This window comes from Eulemur rufifrons, chromosome 15, assembly GCF_041146395.1.
Source record: "Eulemur rufifrons isolate Redbay chromosome 15, OSU_ERuf_1, whole genome shotgun sequence".
In the NCBI taxonomy this organism is placed as follows: domain Eukaryota; kingdom Metazoa; phylum Chordata; class Mammalia; order Primates; family Lemuridae; genus Eulemur; species Eulemur rufifrons.
Genome location: NC_090997.1, coordinates 86,847,391 through 86,868,834, shown reverse-complemented (window position 1 = coordinate 86,868,834; position 21,444 = coordinate 86,847,391).

Genomic DNA, 21,444 nt, shown 5'->3' with positions numbered 1-21,444 from the left:
ACTCACCTCACAGGGATCCAAAGTTCCTCCAATGCCTCAGGGGCCCTGCGAGTCCTGCCCCTACATTGCAACAGCCCCGTTCCTCCTCCATCTTTACACTATGTGTTTACACGGTGCAAATAATCTGTTATGCCCAATAATGATCTCTCACGTAGTCAGGATTGTTCAGCCATTTAAATACTAATGTATCTCAAGTATCTATTTTCCGGTTCATCACCTCTCCTGACTTTCATTCTAAGACATGCCAACTGCATGTCTTAATGGTGTGTTTAAAGCAAAATTTCCAAATGCTAAGTGAATGCAATGGATCTTTATTATTCACAGATCCCCCATTTGCAAACTTTTCACCTTCCTAAAATGTCTTTGTAACCCCAAGTTAAAACTCATGTTGTTTTCATGGCCATTTGTAGACATGCCAGAAAGCAGTGAAAAACTTGAGTTGCCAATCTGTTGCACACATTCCCGCGGTTGAACAAGGTTGAACAAGGCAGTGTTCTACCTTCTTCTTTCAGCTCTCATACAGTCAACAAGTGTCCTTTGCCTAGTCTACTTAGGGTCACATTTTTCACATTTTTGTGCATTTTGTTGGGGATTTCACTTTTGATAATGCTCCTGCCCCAAGTGTAGTGCTGAAGGGTTATCTAGTGTTCCTAAGCATATGAAGACAGGGATGTACCCTACACAGAAAATACGTGGGTTAGGTAAGGTTTGTTCAGGCATGAGTAATGGCATTGTTAGCTCTGGCTTTGGTGGTAATGAATCAACAATATTTATTGAATATTCTGTCTTTAAACAGAAACATATATAAAACAATCTTATATATTGATCAGTTGATGAAAATGTTGTGATCATAGGCTCAAAGGAATCCTGTATTTCCCCTAGGAACAACAGTTTAATGTTCCCTAATTCAGTATTTGAGGCAACTTTATGGAAATAATTACTATACATAATGAGAATCAACTGGAATTTTCTTTTTACCCCATCTTAAATCTCCATCTGTATCCACAAGTTTAATGTCCCAGAAATCTAGGAGTTAGCTTGATCCCTTTCCATCCAAATATAATTAGTCCTCAGCCTAAAATGTGCTTTCTCTCCTCATCCCCACTACCTTGAATTGGGTCCTCAGTCTAGCACCAAAATAATCACAGCAGGCTCCTAACTTGTCGTTCTGCTTCCCTCTCTTCCCTTGCCATTCATTCTCCACCTATGTGAACTGATGGTGATGCTCCCTGCTTAAAACTTTTCCTCTGTGATCTGACCATGCCTGAAACAACATCTCAGCTCCAAATTCCCCAGGGGAGAATTTGAAGCCCCAGTGATAACAAATTGTGGAAGTTCTCTGCATTTGTCACACCTCCCATCTCTACTACTTTGCATATGTTGATCTTCCTGCTCAGGAGATCTTAGCTTTTTAAGTTGGTGAACACCTACCCATCTTTTGAGACACGACTCAACTGGCGCCTCCTAAGTAAGCATTCTCTGATCCAAGTACAGGAAAAGGCAGGAGCTCTTTACTCAGTGCTACCTCTGCCCCTGGTACATAATTTCCTTATTCCCTTGATCATATTTGATAATAACTACTTATATTTTCCTATCCCCTTGCCCTACTAGACTGAGCTCCTTGAAGATCAGGGCTGTCTTTTCATGTATGATCTCACAAAAACTTTCCTATTCTGCTGAAAATATGGTATTCAATAAGTAATGACAAAAAAATGGAGTGAATGAATAAATGGCATTATTCTCACAGATAACACTTTGACTTATTCTCCTGTATCTTACGTGAATCTCATCTTTGGCCCCCAGCTCTCTACCTGGCTTAAAGTCATTACAATTTAGTAACTACCCACCCAGAGAAGAGGGCAGAGGTTTCAGGGCTATTCTGTAACTGCCAGGTGTTGACTATTTTAAAGCTTATGGTTAAAACCAGAAAAATATTTGGCCTTCTGCCTAACCTTTGCTTTGACATGGAAACTCCCTCCCCCTTTTTTCTATTGTCTACAATTTATCCTTCCTTTAAGGTCTAAACTTTTCCTTCTAGGAAGAGCTTTCCCAGCTACCCTGCCATTCACTTCCATGCTCTGGCTGCCATGTCTTCTGTGCCCCTTAACAGGTGACTCTACCACTGGAGGTAAAGAGAACAATAAGAGCTGGGCCCCCATAGAGGGCTGAACCTGGTAGGAGACTCTGTGACAAAGGAGTGTCTGGAATGAACTGTGAGGGCTTTAACCTGAGGAAAGAGACAATATATGCAACTTTTCTCACTTGTATTTCGCTTGTTTTTCCAAAGTATCTTCCTCTTGGGTAAAGGTCAGTTGTGTGCTTAAGTCCATCCTTAGAGCTGACTCCTCTATTAGGCAGGAGAAACAGGGCCCATGACACCTTTAGGGGTCCACAACAATGATTTCATTTTAATTTCTTTTAACATCAGAAAAAAAAAAAGAGAAATGATATATAATGAATATGTAAAAATGAATCCAGTCTGGCTTAGATTCCTCCTACAACAACAGTCATAAAATACGATTATCAATATTTTTATGGAGGAAGGGGCCCCCGAAGGCAAAAGCTAAGTAAGTGAACCACTTACCAGGTAAGTCTTAATGCTGCCCTACTAATCGTATGAGCTGGAATCCAGCGAGCAAGAAAACAAAGTCAGGAAGAAGAAGTAGAGAAAGTCTAGAATACTAGGACTGTGTTTGGGAAAGAAATCTCTCTCTTTTGGGTGAAGACAAAGAAGTTCCCATATCCTGCCCACTCCCCCGCCCCCACCCCAAGGACAATGCAACTCCGAGAACACTCTGCACCATCACGTTAATTACACCTATGGGACCCATTCACTCATTTTCATGCAACATCAGAGATCACCCAACTACTTTGGCATCTTCATTTCTATCATTCAGTCAAGCTTTTCCTCACTTTCATCCTGAGTAGTACCTAGTCCATTGATGGTGTTTAAAATGTTTAAAGAATGATAGTATCAATTTCCTCTATGTTTTGAGCTTTTTGAATCATAAATTTTGAAAAATACAATTCACACACTGTGTTCTACAATCCATACATCTGTTCTTATGAAATGTTAAGATCAATTAAGAGCAGCTCTCATCATTAGAATATTTTAAATGACCAAAATAGAAAAGGGGTTATTTCTTCCTCTTATTTTCCACTAAACACAGTTCTTTGGGATTTATAAATACACTTTATCAAATCCCTCTGTGCTAGTAGTCCTGAGCACTCCCCCCACCAACCCTGCGCCATGAGAGAATGAATAAATGAGTATCTAACAGGGCCCACACAATACCCACGAGATAATCGGCATTCTGAAAGTGTCTGAAGATATCATGTATGATAGACACCAAAGAGTGACCCTGTGCATTTTACTCCTGAATTACTGGGTGGCAGAAATGGCTGTGCAACACAAACAGATCTGAGAAGGACGCAACAGATAAATTTAGAAAACAGGGTCGGCATGATTAGTAGATGTCAGAAATGATACTTTTCTGTCCCCCGCCCCCTTTTGATTTATGCGGGACACAATTTCTGATTTCCTTTGTTTTTCAATCCCAATATATTCTAGTTCCAGTTATTCACTACAAAATGCCACACTGTTTACTGAAGGCTGGTGTGTCAGTTGTTGGAAGAAAGGATCTGGGGACTGCCCAAGTCCAGAAACCCAATTCCTCACCCCTTTGAGGTTCCAGCCTCCTAGGGAGTAGATGAAGACTGCTAAAGGTTGATCTCCAAATTGGGTGTCCGCAAGGCCAGCTTGCAGGGGCCTTGCAATCAGAAGAGGACACTGAAGGAGCATCCCAACGACAGCCACCCTGAAAATGATTATTCTGACCCACAAACACCAGCAAAGCTAGGAGAATGGTCTTGTAAGCAAGGTCTGCTTTAATAGAAACATAAGTATTATGCATTGCAGTCTATAATAAATTGGTTGTAATTTTCTCCTGACACTTTCTGAATTAAACTAGTTAGTATACAAAAAATAATAATAATAATACCAAATGCCACAAAGCAAAAAGCAAACTCGGTGTCTGAAGGTTAATGATTGCTCATGAAAGCCGCAGAAATAAATTATCTGCCTAGGGACACTGTCACATGATCAGCACAAAAGCTGCAACAGCCAAAAATGTTTATGTAGAGGAAAAAAACACTGTCAGCGTCACAGAACCCTTCCCCCCACAGCTAAATTCGAGTCCTGAGCCAGCCAGCTGCTCCTGACTGCTTACATTAAACTAATTTGTGCTGCTACATTGCAGCTGCTTAATTTTTAGTCTGAACTTTATCACCAATAAGTGTTACAATAACAAGCAATATGATGGTATCTCTGAAGAAATATCCATCAACTCTCAAACAATGTCAGACTCACAAGAGTAGACTGCAGAAAAACAAATAAAAAAAAAGAAAAAGAAAGAAAGGAAGAAAGAAAATTACCCCCACACTGCCTCTTTAAAGGGGGGGGAGGGGCAAACTTTTAGTGGGAAAGGCTTTAAAATGCTGCTTTGTTCTGAAGGCCATTCTGCAATGTGGAAGAGGGATGATTGAAAAGGTTAGCTAGTAGGGGAAGAGTTAACAAGTAAGATGTGCTTTTGCTAAGAGAGGGTGATTTGCAAGGTGAGAGCCTTAGAAGGGAGAAGGCAATTTCCTTACAACAATGCAATCTGTTCTCTCTCTCTCTCTCTCTCTCTCTCTCTCTCTTGCTCACTGTCCTCCCAAACGTTATGCAAACCCAAACTGCAGCTTGGGCGGTAATTCCTGAGTTGCTCCAAACATTATTCTTTGGCCAGCCTGGCACTGGAGCTTACAATATTACTTGTTCCTCATGTTTTCCTGTGTTATTTTCCTAGCCCAGTGTAAATGCAGAAACTCTTCTTTGGGCAGAAAACAGACACTGACCTGAACTGGTTTAAATTCCTGCCAAAAATGCAGGCACTGTTTTTGCTACATTTTGGAATTTGGCTTAGACCATATGTCAGGCGTTTATTTGTACTCAGAACTAGAATAGAGATCTAACAACTTAAAAAAATAAAAGATTTTTTTTCTAAAAAAAAATGCATTAGGAATGTCCTGAAACTTTCCTATCATTAATTAATCTGAATATGATTAATGTTTTTAGTTCAGATATCTCATTACACACTCTCCTGTTTACTGCAGGGGACAATTCAACTTCACCCGGCTCAGTAATTACAAAAACAATTCCTTTGAAAGCACAGAACACCCATGTCAGCTATTTACAGCATTTTTTAAATTCTGTGGCTTTCAGAATTAAGGTTCAAAGTGAGTCTTTAATGTTGAATAATAAAGTAGTTTTTCTTGCACAGATACCCTAAATTTAAAAAGAAATGTTTACACCAGAATAATTTTCTCAGGGCAGGAAGGTGGGGAGGGGGGAGGTGGAGATTCAGACCCACCCTTGGTTTTTCAACTTGACACCTTCACACTTCATGGCCCCAGTTCAGGTCCTAGCAGTATTTTCTTTTTTCAGACAGCTGGTAAATCATGCTACAGGACTGACTCAGAGTGCCACGGGGCATGGCCCCGTTTCCGTGGGTTTCTGTTGATGAACCTCGACCGTGGCAGGGTGGTTGTGTTTGCAAGAGCTCTCCATGGGCGGATCCCAGGGGGAGTGGATGAGAACTCCCTGGAGCCCCTCAGGATTACTCTCCCTCCCACCCCCCCCCAGCCCTGCGCCAAATGGGTCACTTGCACTTTGCAAGGCTCTCTCCCCACGGAGCTCAGCGTGATCCCTCTGTCTGCTGTTGGCAAGGCTTTAAGACTGCTGGGAACTCACAGGAAAGCATCCTGAGGCCTGGAGGTGTGGCAGGGTGTAACTTGAATGAGTGCAACTTCTTAAAAGGCACCTAACCCTAGGCAGGCAGGGAAGGGCTCAAGACCAAAGGGCAACCGAAGTGGGGATCACGGAACTGCAGCCCACTCTTCTTAGGGGTAGAATTGGCAGCTGGGTTTGGTTGCCCTAGAACAGAAGAAAAGACGCCTTGCAACTGGAGGCCAGACATCCTATCAAAACTTCAATTGTGAAATTAGGAATCAATTTGATGGAATGTATCAGATCTTGGCTGTCTGTTTTTTCAGAGCTGGACTAAACTGGTCTAACTTGAAGGCTTGTGAATAAGTTCACACGGCGGGTGTGAAAGGCAGGTATAAAAACCAGGGTGTTGGTGTGTCCTTGTGCGAATAAGTGTCCGTGGAGGGCGCAGGGATGGATTCGGAAGCACTAGGGACGAGGGGATTCCTCACTCTCCAGCAAGCCCCACCCGTTCTCGCTAGCAGCCAGGAATGATTCCACAGGGTTGAGCAGTTTGAATTGGCTACTTTCCTGAAAATCTCTAGAAACAAATCCTTTTCGACATAGCCTTTTCCGGAACAGTGCCAAATGAGAGTTGACTCTACAAATCCTGAATTAGAACCATAATTCAAGAGAGTGGCTCTTCTTACCCCTCGTGCGCTCCATAAGCAGCGGAGGCGCTCGGGTCTCCGGTTCCTTCATCAAATCTCTGAACTTCCCTCAACGTCAAGTTTGCTTTTAGCTAGAAATGATGCCTTTCTGGCTTCTAATTGTTGGAGAAGTGGAAACAGTTAATGAGGTATGCAATGAGGTATGCTGTAATTTCCAACTCATAGCATTAGCGCTTGTAGTCCTAAGCTTGAAATATGTCATTTGTCACAGAGGCAAAGTGTAGAAAGTAATATACAGGACTAAGGAGCACAAATTATGTTTTGCATGTTTATCTACATATGAGAGCATAGACAAAATTATAAAGTGACAAAAGTCAGATATATAACTACCTTTCATAGTATTTTTCTTTAAAAATAAATAAAAATAAATGACAAATGATCTAAAATCAAAACCACAGTTAATATGCTTATTTATATATATATAATAAATATTTTTCCTCCTAAGATTTAAATGACTTTATAGGTTATCAAAGGAGATTATGTACATGAAAGTGTTTTGCAAACTGTAGATGCTATTTAAACATAAAGAATATTAACATTCTTATTACATCTATTGTCAAATTTTAACCAGTAATCTATTCTTTTACTTGCTAGATAAGAAAGGTATATTGATAGTGTACAATCTTCCAAGAAAGAGAACTAAAAGTCAAGAGTCTTGTCACAATTCTTCACTCAACTAGAATTTATTGTGTTGATTGTGTGTACAGTTAGAGGACTATCCTGATGTCATATAAGTTAAGATACATTCTGAATGACTTCTTTCTCCTCAAAATATATATCCCCCCAATGTAAAATTTCCCACCCCCTCCTCCCCATTCAAACAGCAAGAGACTAGACAACAAAACAAGAAGTCAGGACCTCTGAAATCCTTCAGCTGTAATGCACTTGGCTATACTGGATCCAAAGTGGTGAGCGATGGGGAAGATTTGTATAAACTCATAAGCAGAGGTGACCTATCCATTAGGCACACTGCATGCCATGTTCAAAGCCCATGATACTTTTAGATGCCCATAAAAATGTTTTAATTTCTTTTAAAATCAAAAAGATAAAAAGAAGGAACTTTTAGGTCAAAGAAAGTGTTTTAATGTATTAATACATTCATCTTTATACCAACACAATCATAACATATATTTTTAATTTTTTAATGGAGGAAAGAGCCCATGAAGGCAAAAAGCACCTCTATTAGTTTCCTACTGCAGCCATAACAAATTACCACAACGTAGTGACTTCTAATCTATAGTTCTGGTGGTCAGAAGTCCAAAATGAGCCTTACAGGGCTAGAATGCAGGTGACCAAAGGGTTGCTCGTTCCCCACAAGGAGGACTTATTGAAGGTCCTGCATCTTATCAGTGAGCAGCACAGCATCGCAGTAGACATACCCTTCCTTGGCCCTGTCTATGTCCCCTGCCCCAGGCTGCTCTTTCCCTTATTGAAGTTAGAGTCCAGCTCTCATTAGGAACCTCTTGTACTGCACATCAAATGGAGGGCTACGAAAAATTCCCCCTGGCACAGCTCATTCACTTTAGAATAAACTTTCCAAAGCCAACACTAATGGCTGCAGGCAAATAGAACAGGATTGTCAAGATACCTCCACTCAGTTCACTGCATGTTTTCTACAGATACACTCTCTTGTTCTAAATCTGGTTCTCTGAGGTCACAGTGGCATAATCTTAAAGTGACTATTAAGAGTCTGATGGACACATTTTCAGGATTGAAAGTAAAATCATAAGAAGAGTGTGGAAGGCAGCTATTCCTGGCACTGTAACAGACAGGATAGTGGTGTTTACGAAAACAAACTCAAGTTGAGCAATGATCCTGCTGATCTGATCTGCCAGGGAGGACCACTGAGCCAATGTTTCCTCACAGTGTCCTCACTACCAGGGACTTTTCTCCCCATAATATTAATATGATGTAATTGATTCAGATCTCCTCCTTGTCCTTTACAAACCCAGACACAACCCCAGACTTGCCAAGTCCCCAGATATTTCACTTTTTATCAGATATTTGACACATAGAGACACATTTGCAGTTTATAGTTTAAACTAAAAACTGGTCTGGGAAATTTTTGTGATTGTAGGTTCTAATTTCAACTCCCTTGTAATTCATTCCTCCGTATTACCATCTATAAAATGGATATAGCAATAATAAACTAAGTCATGAAATTATTCATGGGGAATAACCACTGACAGAATTGTATGGCACTTACCTCATATAAAATCCGAAGTAATCCAAGCAATAAAAAGTAACATTTCCCAGTGACATCTACATGAAAGCCACTTTCTTCTGAACAAGTACAAACTTTCCATGGAGATGCCTAATCCACAATACTGCTCGGATAGACACGAAATGCAAACTCAATACAAAAACAGAAAAACATAACTAAATCTGATTCGGAAAATTAGAGTTTTTTCACAATTGCAATACATCTAACAGTCTTCATCTTTTTAGTTACTGTATATTATTTTTCTTATCATCACAAAGAAAAAATATCAGGGAAAATTATTTTAAAGACAGGCCTACCAAATGCTTTCTGAATCTTCTGGGAATAGATTAGGTTTTCAAAAAACTTCTCCAAGGGAACCTCTTTGAAGTGTTTTTACTGCCATTTGATCACTTGAGATTTTGTTATTTGCATTATTTTTAAATGTCTTCATTCTGTAAATCATGGTAATAGGATGCTAAATCGTGGAATACAATTTAATAAATAAAAAAACCTAACAATAACAATGTAAAATACATATGGAATTCCTGCTGAAAAGACTTGAAATGAGGAGGGGGTTATTAAAATGAAGACAAAAGTTGACAAGTGAAATTATGAGCAGTTTTATTTCTAATGGGAAAAAATTCACCACCATTGCTGTGTAATGTGCACAAAGTCTAGGTTTAAAAAAGAGAAAGCAAAGTCAGGAAGGTCAGCGTGTTAAATAGGATTTCTGCAGAGAAATTATGTAATAACATTTTGGAAAGAAGACTTAGGTGAAACTGGAATAGTGACATGCTGAATATTGTTTAGCCACAAACAACAGAAATTTCTCCCTTTGTAACTCCTTCCACCTCATCTCTGCAAAACAGAATAGGGAACTGAGCAGACTCTGAGCAGCAGAGAACTATATCCAACCAGCAACAGCAAAGAGGAGGAAAGAAACCATGATGTGGGCTTATATTATTCCAAAATATTCTTTGACATTCCCTAGATTTTTTTTTTCCACTTTGCTACTCTACTTGCCTGCCCATGCTGGGGTATTATGCTATTTTAGACATGAGTTAACAGGTCTCTCAAATACACACATTTCCACATTCCAATGAGACCTATTATATCCTTTTCCTCCCTACCCCACCCTTGCTGCACATACACACACACACACACACACACACTCACACACACCCCACTCTCTCTCCTTCTCCTCCCACACAGTACCCCCCACCTCCACTAATTTTTCCTTGTTGATTAACACTTCCTGGTTACAGAATGTTTCCAAGACCATGTAAATCCACATGCCTGAGAAAGTTTTCCTACCATGTGACATGGTTGATTCTGCAAAATAAAACAGCTGAAGCCAGAGAACAGGTAAAAACAGAACAAATGGCAAGGAAAAGGAAGAACTTTGGTAATTGAGAAGGTGGGCATCAGCCTCAAGGGACCTTGCAGCCCTGGCTAGCTCAGCATACAATCCATGGACCCACAGCATCAGCTGGGAACTTGTCAGAAATGCAGAATCTCAGGGCCCACTCTGCATCCAACCTACCGAATCAGAATCTGCATTTCAACAAGATACAAGATCCCTAGATGATGTGTGTACACATTAACGACAAAGAAACATTTCACTGTGGCAGTCTCCTACCACCAGGAAACTAAAGACAGTTGTCAATAATTTAAATATTTATATCCAATGGGGATATCCCCTGGCACATACTCCAAGGACTATTACTAGCCTAAGCAATCAGGATGCAGTTCTACTCCTCCTCACTCTTCACTCAACAGCCCTCTCATAATTTACTGGGATTTTTTTATTTGCTTTACAGGCATTCTGTCCTCCCAACAACTTCATGGCAATGTAAGAAAGAACTACAGTCTAAAATAGTGGGCTTTGGGACAAAGACCTAAGGCCCAGATACTTTCTACTTACTCAGAATTAATATTGCAATGGGCACTTCCCTTTCCATCACTCCCAGTGAAATCTACTCACAGACAGGGAGAAGGTAACAATGGTGTTACCCTTCCCAGATGCACCTTCCTTTGACTCAAAGAAATTACTATATCTATAAGTATTTGGCAGAGGAGATGAAAATTTATTTGTTCCTTTTCATGCTAAGAAGTTGGGCTGGAGGACGTTCCCTATATCACATCGTATAAGCATCCACCTGCTTCATGAGGCCAGCCCTGGCCTTGCTCCAGAGCAGAGGGTTACTGTTTGGCATCACTTGGGAGTTGGTTGGAAAGTGCCTTCTAGCACTTAGAAATGATGGAAAACAACAACTGAAGGATCAGGGCAGAATTATGCAAAGTCACCTTTAAAAAGGGAGAATTGCTCTATGGAAAAATGAGTCAACCTGAAAGGGGATTCATTGCCATGGGAGGATGGTAAAGGAAGAGGCTCAGAGGCAAACAGAGGCAGGGACCGTCCAAGGGCTCTGGGGCAGGCACTCTCTATCCTCGGACTTTGAGGTTGAGCATTTCCAGTCCCACTGAAAATTCATTCTATGGAAGAGACGATGCAGAATGTGCAGCCACAGACTTTGTTTCTGGTCCTACTGGCAAGATTATTCCTCTTATGGTTTAGATGTTTCAAGCCAATTAACCTGATACCACTACACATCCAATATATCTACATCCTACTCAAGTTCTTCCCTACAGAGAAATTGGAATAATATTTGACTTTCTTTAAAGTTTGATTGCTTAAGGAAGGGCTAATCAGGCAGGTTCCAGTATTCAGGTTCTTCCTGCAGTAACTTCTCACCGTGAATGAATGAGTTGACTTTATAAATTATACATCAATCTTAAAAGCTGGGTTAATGTGAGTCTCCCCCTGAGAAAGGAACACTCACTCAGGATGCTGACAAATCAGCTTTTTGGACCTATAAGCCTCGGGGCTAAAGATAAACCATGATAAATGAATCAAAGCTCAAATGGCTGCTCTATGAAGCTTGTCCACAGATAGTCCTCGTCCCCTTAATTTCTGCTGACCACGCTATTATTAAAATCGGATTACATTTTAATCTTAATCTCTAAAGTCTGTGGTTCCTGAAACTGTTAGTACTCTCAGAAATATTTACTTGCTACTGCATTCAATGTTGGGAATACCATGAGAATGTCAAAAGACAATCAAAGTAATCAAGGCGGAATTCATCTACCTATTTTTCAACAAATACTTCCTGTGTTTCTCTCATGTGCCTACCACTGTGCATAATTCTGGGAACACTTGGGATGGGGAAGTAGACAAGCAAGAATCCACAACACAAGGTGCTAGTGCTATAATAGACGAATGTAAGAAATGCAGTGTGCATAGGAGAAGAGGTGCCCATGTCTTCCTGAGGGATTCAGGGCAGTTTTCTAAGTGAAAATTGTATCTGAGTTGAGACATGAAGGGGAAAAGGATTTGGCCACGCTGGTGATCTGGGGAGAGAGTGGCTGATCTGCAAAATGAAATGGTTGAAACCATAAAACAGAATGAATGGCAAGGAGAAGGAACAACTATGATTCCTCTGGTAATTAAGAGATAGGATGAGACTAGATCCTAGAGCCCTTACTACTACAGTGTGGTCTATGGACCAGCAGCATCAGCTGGGGTTTTATTAGAAATACAGATGGTCCCCAACTTATGATAGTTCCAACTGACCACTTTTCCACTTTATGATGGTGCAAAAGCGATGTACATTCAGTACAATCCTGATGATGGCATTACTTCCAGATAAACCCATTGTAAATTGAATATATTGTAAATCAGTGACTGTCATCAGTTGAGGACTGTACAGAATCTTGGGCCCCATCTGAATCAGAATCTGCATTTTGGCAGGTTTAGAAAACTATGTATGTGTGCTTCCATAGAGTTCGATGGTAAAGTTATTAAGGAATAGCAGGAGATAAATAAACCTCACAAGTAGGGTAGGAATAAATTGTAAAGGGTCATATTTGCCATACAAAAAGGTAAGTTTAAGAATTTGAACTGGAGAGAGGTCAGATTCGCATGTTCCACATGTCTCCAATAGCAGGGTGATGGCTTCTCGGCCTTTTGGCTAACTTCAAGTCTAATAGCAGGTGGGGAATGGATTAGATCTGAGATAAGTTTATTGGTGCTGGCGAAAGAAGTCCTAACTAAGGCAGGGCCAGTAGTGCTAAGAGAAAGCAATTGAGAGTCTTTTAAGAGGTAGACAGGACAAGAACTGATGATTGGTTAGTCTGAGGAGTAAAGGAGAGGAAGAAGACTATGATGCTCAAGTTTCAGACTTGGACACCTGGTTGGAAGAGGATACCATTCATATAGATGACAAAAAAATGGGAGAGAAAATAGGTTTGGAAGATTAGAATGATCTCTTCCAACATGCTGAATATGAGGAACTTTGTGCACAATTATGTAGAAATATTACTAGGAGTTGTATATTTGAAGCCAAGCTAAGGAGAGATACAGAAATACAGATCTGCAAGTCATTAACAGAAAATGATTGATGCCATAAACAAAGATATTATTTTCCAGGGAGTTTGTGTAAAGTGAGAAGAGAATCCTCCTTCTGATTATGTCTCCACAAAGTCCTTTCCTTCTTCCCTCACTGCCCTACCACAAAGTTCTAGCAGACTGTTGTGATTGCTGGTTAAGAGCTAGTTCTAGGTTCTGGAATCTTTGGTGACACTTCTAATTATCTTGAATCAGATGATTGTACATAAATCTGATTTTAAAATGCATACTGATAATTTTTGAAAATTAATGTATTTTTTACCCTTAGAAGTATGTGCATTTTACAGGATCATTTACCTAGTACTTATGTTTAGAGGAATATGCCAAAGGATATGCAATTCCCTGGTAATTTCTAACACCATGACTCACCAACATCAGGCATTCTTGGGAAACAGATGAACTTTGTGTTGATTCTTCTACCACAGTACTAAATAGAAAGCTACCAGTTCTCTCCCTCTTCCCTTCTCAACAAAAGTTTCATTAACACCAGGAATGAAGTGATATGATATCTGAGATTGTATTTAAAATAATCCAATGGAGTTCAGATAAAGAGAGGAAAGGGAATTGGATGGGATTATATATGAAAACAAGACTGGTCATGAGTTGATCATTGTTGACACTGGGTGAATAGTACTTGGAGTTATTTTTCTATATGTTTGAAATTCCCATAACAAAAAGTTTTTTAAAAATACCAGAAATGGTGATCAAAGATTGGATCTAACTTCTTGGTCTGGACCAGTCGGATCTCTAAGGACAGGGGAGGACATAAAGTAAATAACAGTTTATCTTTGGATTTGCCAATGGTCTCAAACTATCACTCTTTGCTTAAGGCGTTTTTGTGATTCCAATTAATCCAACATCATTCAACGCATTCATTAACATTATACTTACTACATCTTCCAAATCATAATTAATAGAAATAAAACCAAGTATTTTATAGCGTTATAAATCAATGGGAAAATCTTCTCAATTACATAGTTGATGAAAAGCAATAAATGATAATAATTCTGCAAATTCACCTCAAGATGATCCTCGACAGATCTATAAGGTTCATTTGTTTCATTTAAATTCCTACATAACACATTGAAATGTCTCCAATACGTCAGAAGCCAAAGTTAGAAAGAGAAAAATATAATGACAGTCATGTCTAATTTGGCTTGTAATTTATTTGGGGCAGGGGAGATTTTTTTTTACAAGAAATGCTTACAAATATAGCTTCAAAGTCTCTCACTTTGTTCACCATTTAGGAACAAATCAGGAAAACTATTTTTTAAAACACTGACTTTTTTAGCACACATACAAAAATTTCTATCATCAGCTGAGCCAAGAAATACGTGTTTATTTTTGATGCCATAATGTGTGGCTAAAATAACACAGGAATAAAGAATTAATAACTTAACCAGAAATGTTATATTTTGCTGTGAAAGGGATTCCTGAGTCTAGAAAGCTTGAGAAATAATTAATGCTGTGCTTCAATCCACACTGATATTCTTACCCAAATACACCTGAATAAGTGTATAAAATTATTATCACTAAATATATCTGAAGATATTTTATAAGAAATTTGGCTATTTCATGAATAGAATATGTTATTTCCTCCATTATACCATTTGTTCAGGTCACTTGCCTGTTTGCTCTCAAAACCATTCCTCATTCTTCCCAGGGTCCCCACTGTATGTGGGGGCAAATTCTGTAAACTACATTTCCCAGGATCCCTTTCAAACTAACTTCCTGCTAGGTTTGACCAATGGGAGGAACAAGTGGGAGATTTGAGGATAGGAAGCAGAGAGCAGTCAGAGTATTTCTTCCCATCTTTCTACTTTGGGCAGTTACTGTGTCTCCTTCTTAGACCAGTTTCTGTCAGAGAGCCTCTCCCTTTATGGTTCCAGCCCCTGCTGGACAACCTCTCCATTCGTGTCTCTGGAAAATGGTCCCAGTTCCTACCCAGTGATCCTGGCCTCAGGGCTGGGGTAACACCACCTCCTCCTGTGGTTCCTCCACCCCCAAGGAGGATAGAGTCTTCCTGCCATTACTAATACCTGGGTTCCCTTCCTTCCCCAACGCCTTTGCCATTATTTACCCATAATAAATATGTTTACTGACAGTCTAGTACTGTCTCTGTTTTTCTGACAGGACTGTGACTAATATACTGTTCATCTTTAATTTTGCAATTTTAGGGACTTTTTAAAAAGCCATTATTTGTGTAGGCATAATTTTTACCCTTACAAAATGATTCTATTTATTATTTATGATCAACTGTTTCCTAAATATTTGCAAGTATTCTTCCCAGCAATTCTGTTATTCTACTAAGTACTGATGAAAGACCATTACTAGACATTTAGAAAGGATTTTTATTTTAAAAGTTGGCATCAGTGTTGTTTTGTTTTGTCCAGTCAATTGATAATTACATATTAATTTCTTACCACACATGGAATATTAAAAATATATTTTTAAAATATGAGCAATCAAAAATATATTTTTTAAATATGAGCCATCCTGAAGAGGAACTGACCATTTTGCTATAGAACATTGGACAAACTGGTTGAGAAAGACCATAGGAGATTAATAAACATATGTTTGCATCATAACATAGTATCTACATACACCTTTACTTGTTTGTGCAATAAGTGTGTTCCTGAAAAGTTCAATGTAAATCAAGTCAAATTATTTTAAGTTTTAGTTAGTAATGCAAAATGTAAACAATCATCGGTTTCTAAGGTCAAAGTCCACCATTCTATCTCTTTCCACTGCAATTCTCTCCTAATTTTGCTAATTGTATTGCCCAGAGGTGGATGTTTTGAACAATTTGGTGCGTATTCTTCTAGACACGTTTTAATACATATCTTAACTCATTCATTTATTCAACAAATATTTATAAACTTCTACCATAGGCCAGGTACTTTCTAGGCACTGAAGATATAGCAAGGGGTGAAAGAGACCAAGCTGCTAGGTGAAGCTTATATTCTAGCTTGGGAGACAAGGACAAAGAAATAAATACATAGTGGGTAAGTAATGGTAGGTGCTAAGAAGGAAAATAAAAAATAATCAGGATGGTGAGACTGAGAGGAGGCACCGCCTTTCTATTTCAGTGACCTCTCAAGACCATGTTGCTCTACAGGTTTTAGGGGGTTTTCCTTTGGATACAAATGTTTAAATGGTTGACGTGCACCTGTTCTATTTTCTCAGAGTAGGAAATGATCTACAATCTCTTGAGGTTCCTTCCTGCCCTATCACTTTGTTATCAAAAGCCTCATAATTAACCACATTATTAACAACTCCATTTTCAGAAATGTGTTCAAAATTTAATATTTACAAAATTTTAACCAGTTTCATGGTCCATTTCTTCTCATTCTCTTTCCATTCTAACAGACAGATTTTTCCTCTGTTTCCCGGCCCGCCTGCCACACAAATTGCTGACATAGATCACATAGGTATTCAAAGTGGAAATAAATCAGTAACATATCTATACTAGAAAAGCCATGCAAATTGTCTGACAGTTTCACTACACCCTTCCCAGATTCTCAGAGTGCCTGACACACCCAGAACTTCCTGCAGAAAGCTCCTGACATGTCACAACCTGGCCACAAATTAGTGGATAAGGGTCAGCTTCTGAGTCAAGGGCAACTGACTCCAGACTGGCCATCAGCTCATGCAGAATCAGCACCAAACCTCTGCCATAAACCAGGTCCCATGGGGTACTATCTCATGGGGAATGTAAATCTGAGGCTCACAACTGTGCCAGCAAACATAGAGCACTATGGGAATAAGTGAGCAGCCGATGCCATGAAGCTATAGAAGCGGTGTGCAGCAAGAAGGCAGGTGCTATGGAGAATGAAAGTGGAGAGAGAATTTCATGACAGAGAAAAAGGAGGCAGAGGAGTTCTGTCCCAGGAATACCCTCCTGTGAGAGATGCTGTTAGGCCACCAAGTGTTCCACGAGGCTCCTCGAAGCATCACTATATCCTGGATGCCAAGAACTTTCTGGTCTATGCGTAAGATGAGTCTTGAGTCCTCCTTATTTCCCCAGGGTTTTATTCTTACTCAAAAGCCTGTTAACTGATGTCACCTGACAATAAAGCGGGATTAAAACTTCATTTAAGGAAGTTTGCCAACATCATTTATGCAACAAGATGACCCTCTCAGCTTGGCTGGAAAGGCCAGTTATCAATAACATATTCCAAAGGCTGATTGTATGCAGAACACTCCAGAAAGTACAAATGGCAGAGGAACATTATGACCCAGTGAAAGAGAAATTAATAAATACTAGAATTCTGGATAAAGTTGTGCAAGAAGTTTACCAAAAAGAATTGCATCATTGTAATATATTATAGTTGTGATTAAGAACACAGACTCTGGACCTACTCTGCCAGCGACTGGTTCCCAGCCCCCCAACTAAAAGCTCTTTAACCCTGAGCAAATTACTTCCATCTTTCTTTGCCTCAGAGTTGTGTGATGATTAAATGAGTTAATATATGCAAAATGCTTGTTGTTACACTAATATTTATAGCTTATAATTGTGAAAAGAATGGACTGTACAAGTACAAACATTGAAAATTATAAAAATAAAAAATTATTTCAATGATATATTTATGTTTTACATTTGGGCCAGTGTTTTATCATGCATAAAGCCTCCCCAACAAGACTGTGAGCTCTGGAAGTTAGGAACCCTGTTTAATTTGCATGTCATTGTCTCTCAGCAGTTATCACAGTTTCTAGCATATAGTAGGCGCTCAATAATATTTGTTGAATTAATAAATGTTTAATCTAAGCCCATGTGTATAGCCTATTGTCAATACAATCAATTAATAGTACAGTCCTGACCCACTTTTTTTTTTAGTTTTTATCTTTCCCATATAGGTTTCATCTATATACCTTGCTCCTGCATTTATCTCTTAACGCATAACTCCCCTTGACAATAGTGCAAGGGGATTCAAACTTGCTGTGACCATATTCCTGCTTGATAAAACACTTGTTCCACTTAGAAGTCTTTTCTGCCTATTCTTTAAGTGCAAACAATTTATCACTTCTATTCTTCATTCTAATTTCTGCCTGAAACAGAGGAAGAAAACCTTGGATCACCCAGTACCCAGGCTATACCTGGGTTCCCCATAGATGGGCTCCGAATCTGTTACAATTGACATACTGGGACCTGTGTGCACACGTGGAATTCCTCATGGCATCCTTAGATCTTTTTTGCCACATCCTTTACCCTGACTCAGAGGAAGCCAACCATCTCACCACTGGCCTGTGCCACAGGTATCTTCCACATTAATACCATCTGTGATCCCAATGGAAATGACAGTTAAAATTTGTTGCATGTTATTGGACCTATATTTGTACTAGAAGTAATGAAATTTAGCTTCCAAATGAATTCATCTTTATGCAGATAGCCCAAACTAATCTGCAATTAAACACTAAAGGTAGATACAATTGGGAGATACAAAATGAATGTGGGGAAAAGTTCTTTTTCAATAAAGAAATATGATGATTTTGGAAAACAGTAGCTCCAAGATGTATAATTTAAGCCGGCAGTCCCCAACCTGTTTAGCACAAGGGACTAGTTTCATGGATGACAATTTTTCCACGGACAGGGGTGGGGGGCTGGTTTCAGGATGATTCAAGCACATTACATTTATTGTGCAGTCAAACCTCTCTGCTAATGATAATCTGTATTGGTAGCTGCTCCCAGCATCACCACCTCAGATCATCAGGCATTAGATTCTCATAAAGAGCATAGATCCTTCCCATGGGCAGTTTACAGTAGGGTTGGTGCTCCTCTAAGAATCTAATGCCACCGCTGCTCAGACAGGAGGTGGAGCTTATGCAGTAATGCAAGCGATGGGGAGCTGGCTGCAAATGCAGATGAAGCTTCGCTTGCTCACCCGCAGCTCACCTCCTGCTGTGCAGCCCAGTTCCTAACAGGCTATGGACTGGTACTAGTCTGTGGCCCAGGGGCTGGGGATAGCAGATTTAAACTGGTAGAAAATAAAATTATGGAAAAATAGTGTTCTGTTGGTATGACCTAAAACTGTGGAAATGAATAGAGTGTTTGATAACCTGAAATATGTTTTTTCTAAAGCACTACCTTTATAGTGGAACTGAGAGGTAGCTATTATTTTGTGATTATTTTAATTGTTTATGGACACCTAGGGCCAAGAGAAGGAACATAAGTGTGATGGCAGTTAAAGTATATATAGAAGAGTCCATTAAATTCATTTTCTAAAATAGCATAAGAATAATTCTATCACTCAAAATTGAAGATGTTTAATGTATACAGTCAATTGGTCATTCTTCAGATTTTCAGAGAGTGTAATTTACATTGAGTAAGCAAGATGTTGAGAGATTTCAAATGGCCAAAAAGTTTAATAGTCCTTATGTATATCAAAAATATATTTTTGAAATTTCTGAATTACAGTAATATCTCAATCATATAGATAATAAACCTCTAGCACCAAAATAAAATTTAATCCTACTTTACTTAGTTGGACATACTCTTTTCATACATAATAACACTTTTCCAGTGGCCACACATGTGACTAGTGACAAGCTGGACCACAGCCCCATGACCCCATACTCCATCTGGGCCTCTGTGAGTCCCCCACCCTGCACTCAATAGAGTACAGACAGTTTAACGAGCCAGCCAGTAAATCCTGGAAAAACTGAGTATGGACTATTCAAAGTAAATGTGCATCACCGTAACTTTACTAATGGTGAATATTGATTCTGCTCCAGAGACAAAATAATTTTTGCTTTCAATAAAAATAAAGAATTTTGCAAAACAAAGATTTAAGAGATAATCAAGGTTATGCTGGTGAAGTAAAGCTATAAAGATTACTGAATAAGACATTCTTAGGGCCATTTCACATAGAAGAATCAAAAGTTCTATCTTGAGGAGTACAAACAAAAACAAAAACAAAAATTAAATGCTATTCCAGAGAAACATGTTTCCAGTCTTACCCCATCCTACTGGTTGCATCATGTTGCACAGGTCTAAAGCAGGATTAAAATTTCATTTAAAGCAATTTCCCAGCTTGATTTATACAATGGCTTGGCCATCTGTGGAAGGGAACATAGAGCTGGGATTAGGCTGGCTGGATACAAATTCAGGCTCTGTCACTGTCCAGGTGTGTACCTGAGGCAATCCGCTTAATCTCCCTCAGTGCCTCAGTTTCCTAACATGGAAAAAAGCATATAATAATATCTACCTCAAAGGATGACTGTGTGGGTTAAAAAGTTAGCATATAACGTTCTTAAAACTGCCTGGTACATAGCAAGTGCTCAGTAAGTATTAGGTTCACTATCATTGTTGTTTTTACTATCAGTGCTATGTTAGTGGGCCATCAATAACACATATTCATGGATTTTGAACACTTTAGAAGATATAGTGAGATGAAAGATATGATTAAGAAAAGTATAATGCAGTGGAAGACGAAAGAAAAATACAAATGTAAGTGATAAAAACAAAAATGTAAATGGCATAATAAAGTCTAACTAGGTTAAGTGGAATAAAGTAAACAAATGCTACAAATGTTAATTATTATAATTACCCTACTATTAATACTATCCATTAATGACCAATAAATTAGTAAATTATGCCTATGTTGACATTTTTACTCTCAACACAATAGTTTTTTTTTTAAATAGGTGACTACAAAATTCTAAGAAACTCTGAATCCAAAGAACACTTTTTAAAAGTAACTATTGATTACTTGTCATGAATAAGAACATCTCTCAAAATAGCAGCTACATATGTCCACAAAACACTGGAGACATTCCCTTTAAAATAGGGATATCAGCATTGCTCTACATGTTCTAGTCATTGCAATAAGGCATGAAATGGAAATAAGAGGTATAGCTATTATCATTTTCAAATGATGCTATGGTCTTAAAGTTTCCAAGGAATAAACTGAAAAATTAATATAACTAATAAAGAAAGCTTAATAATATCAATGAAAACAAAGTAAACACCAAAAAACCACTAACTTTCTTACATAATGCCAGCAATAGCAGTAAGTATAAGGATAAAAAGATTCTTTTCGCAATTGCAGTAAAAAGAATGTTAAACACCTGGAAATAACTTAAAAAGGGTAAGAACTCTGCATTTCCCCAACGCCTCCCCTACAAAAACCTACAGCAATTTACTGAAAGACAGACAAAAGAAAACTTGAATGAAATTCATACACCATATTCCTTGATGGGAAACTGAATGTTACAAAAATACCTACTTTTCAAGGATTAAATTATAATTTCCACTCAATTATAATAAAAATATCAATGAAGTTTTCTCAGAGTTGGC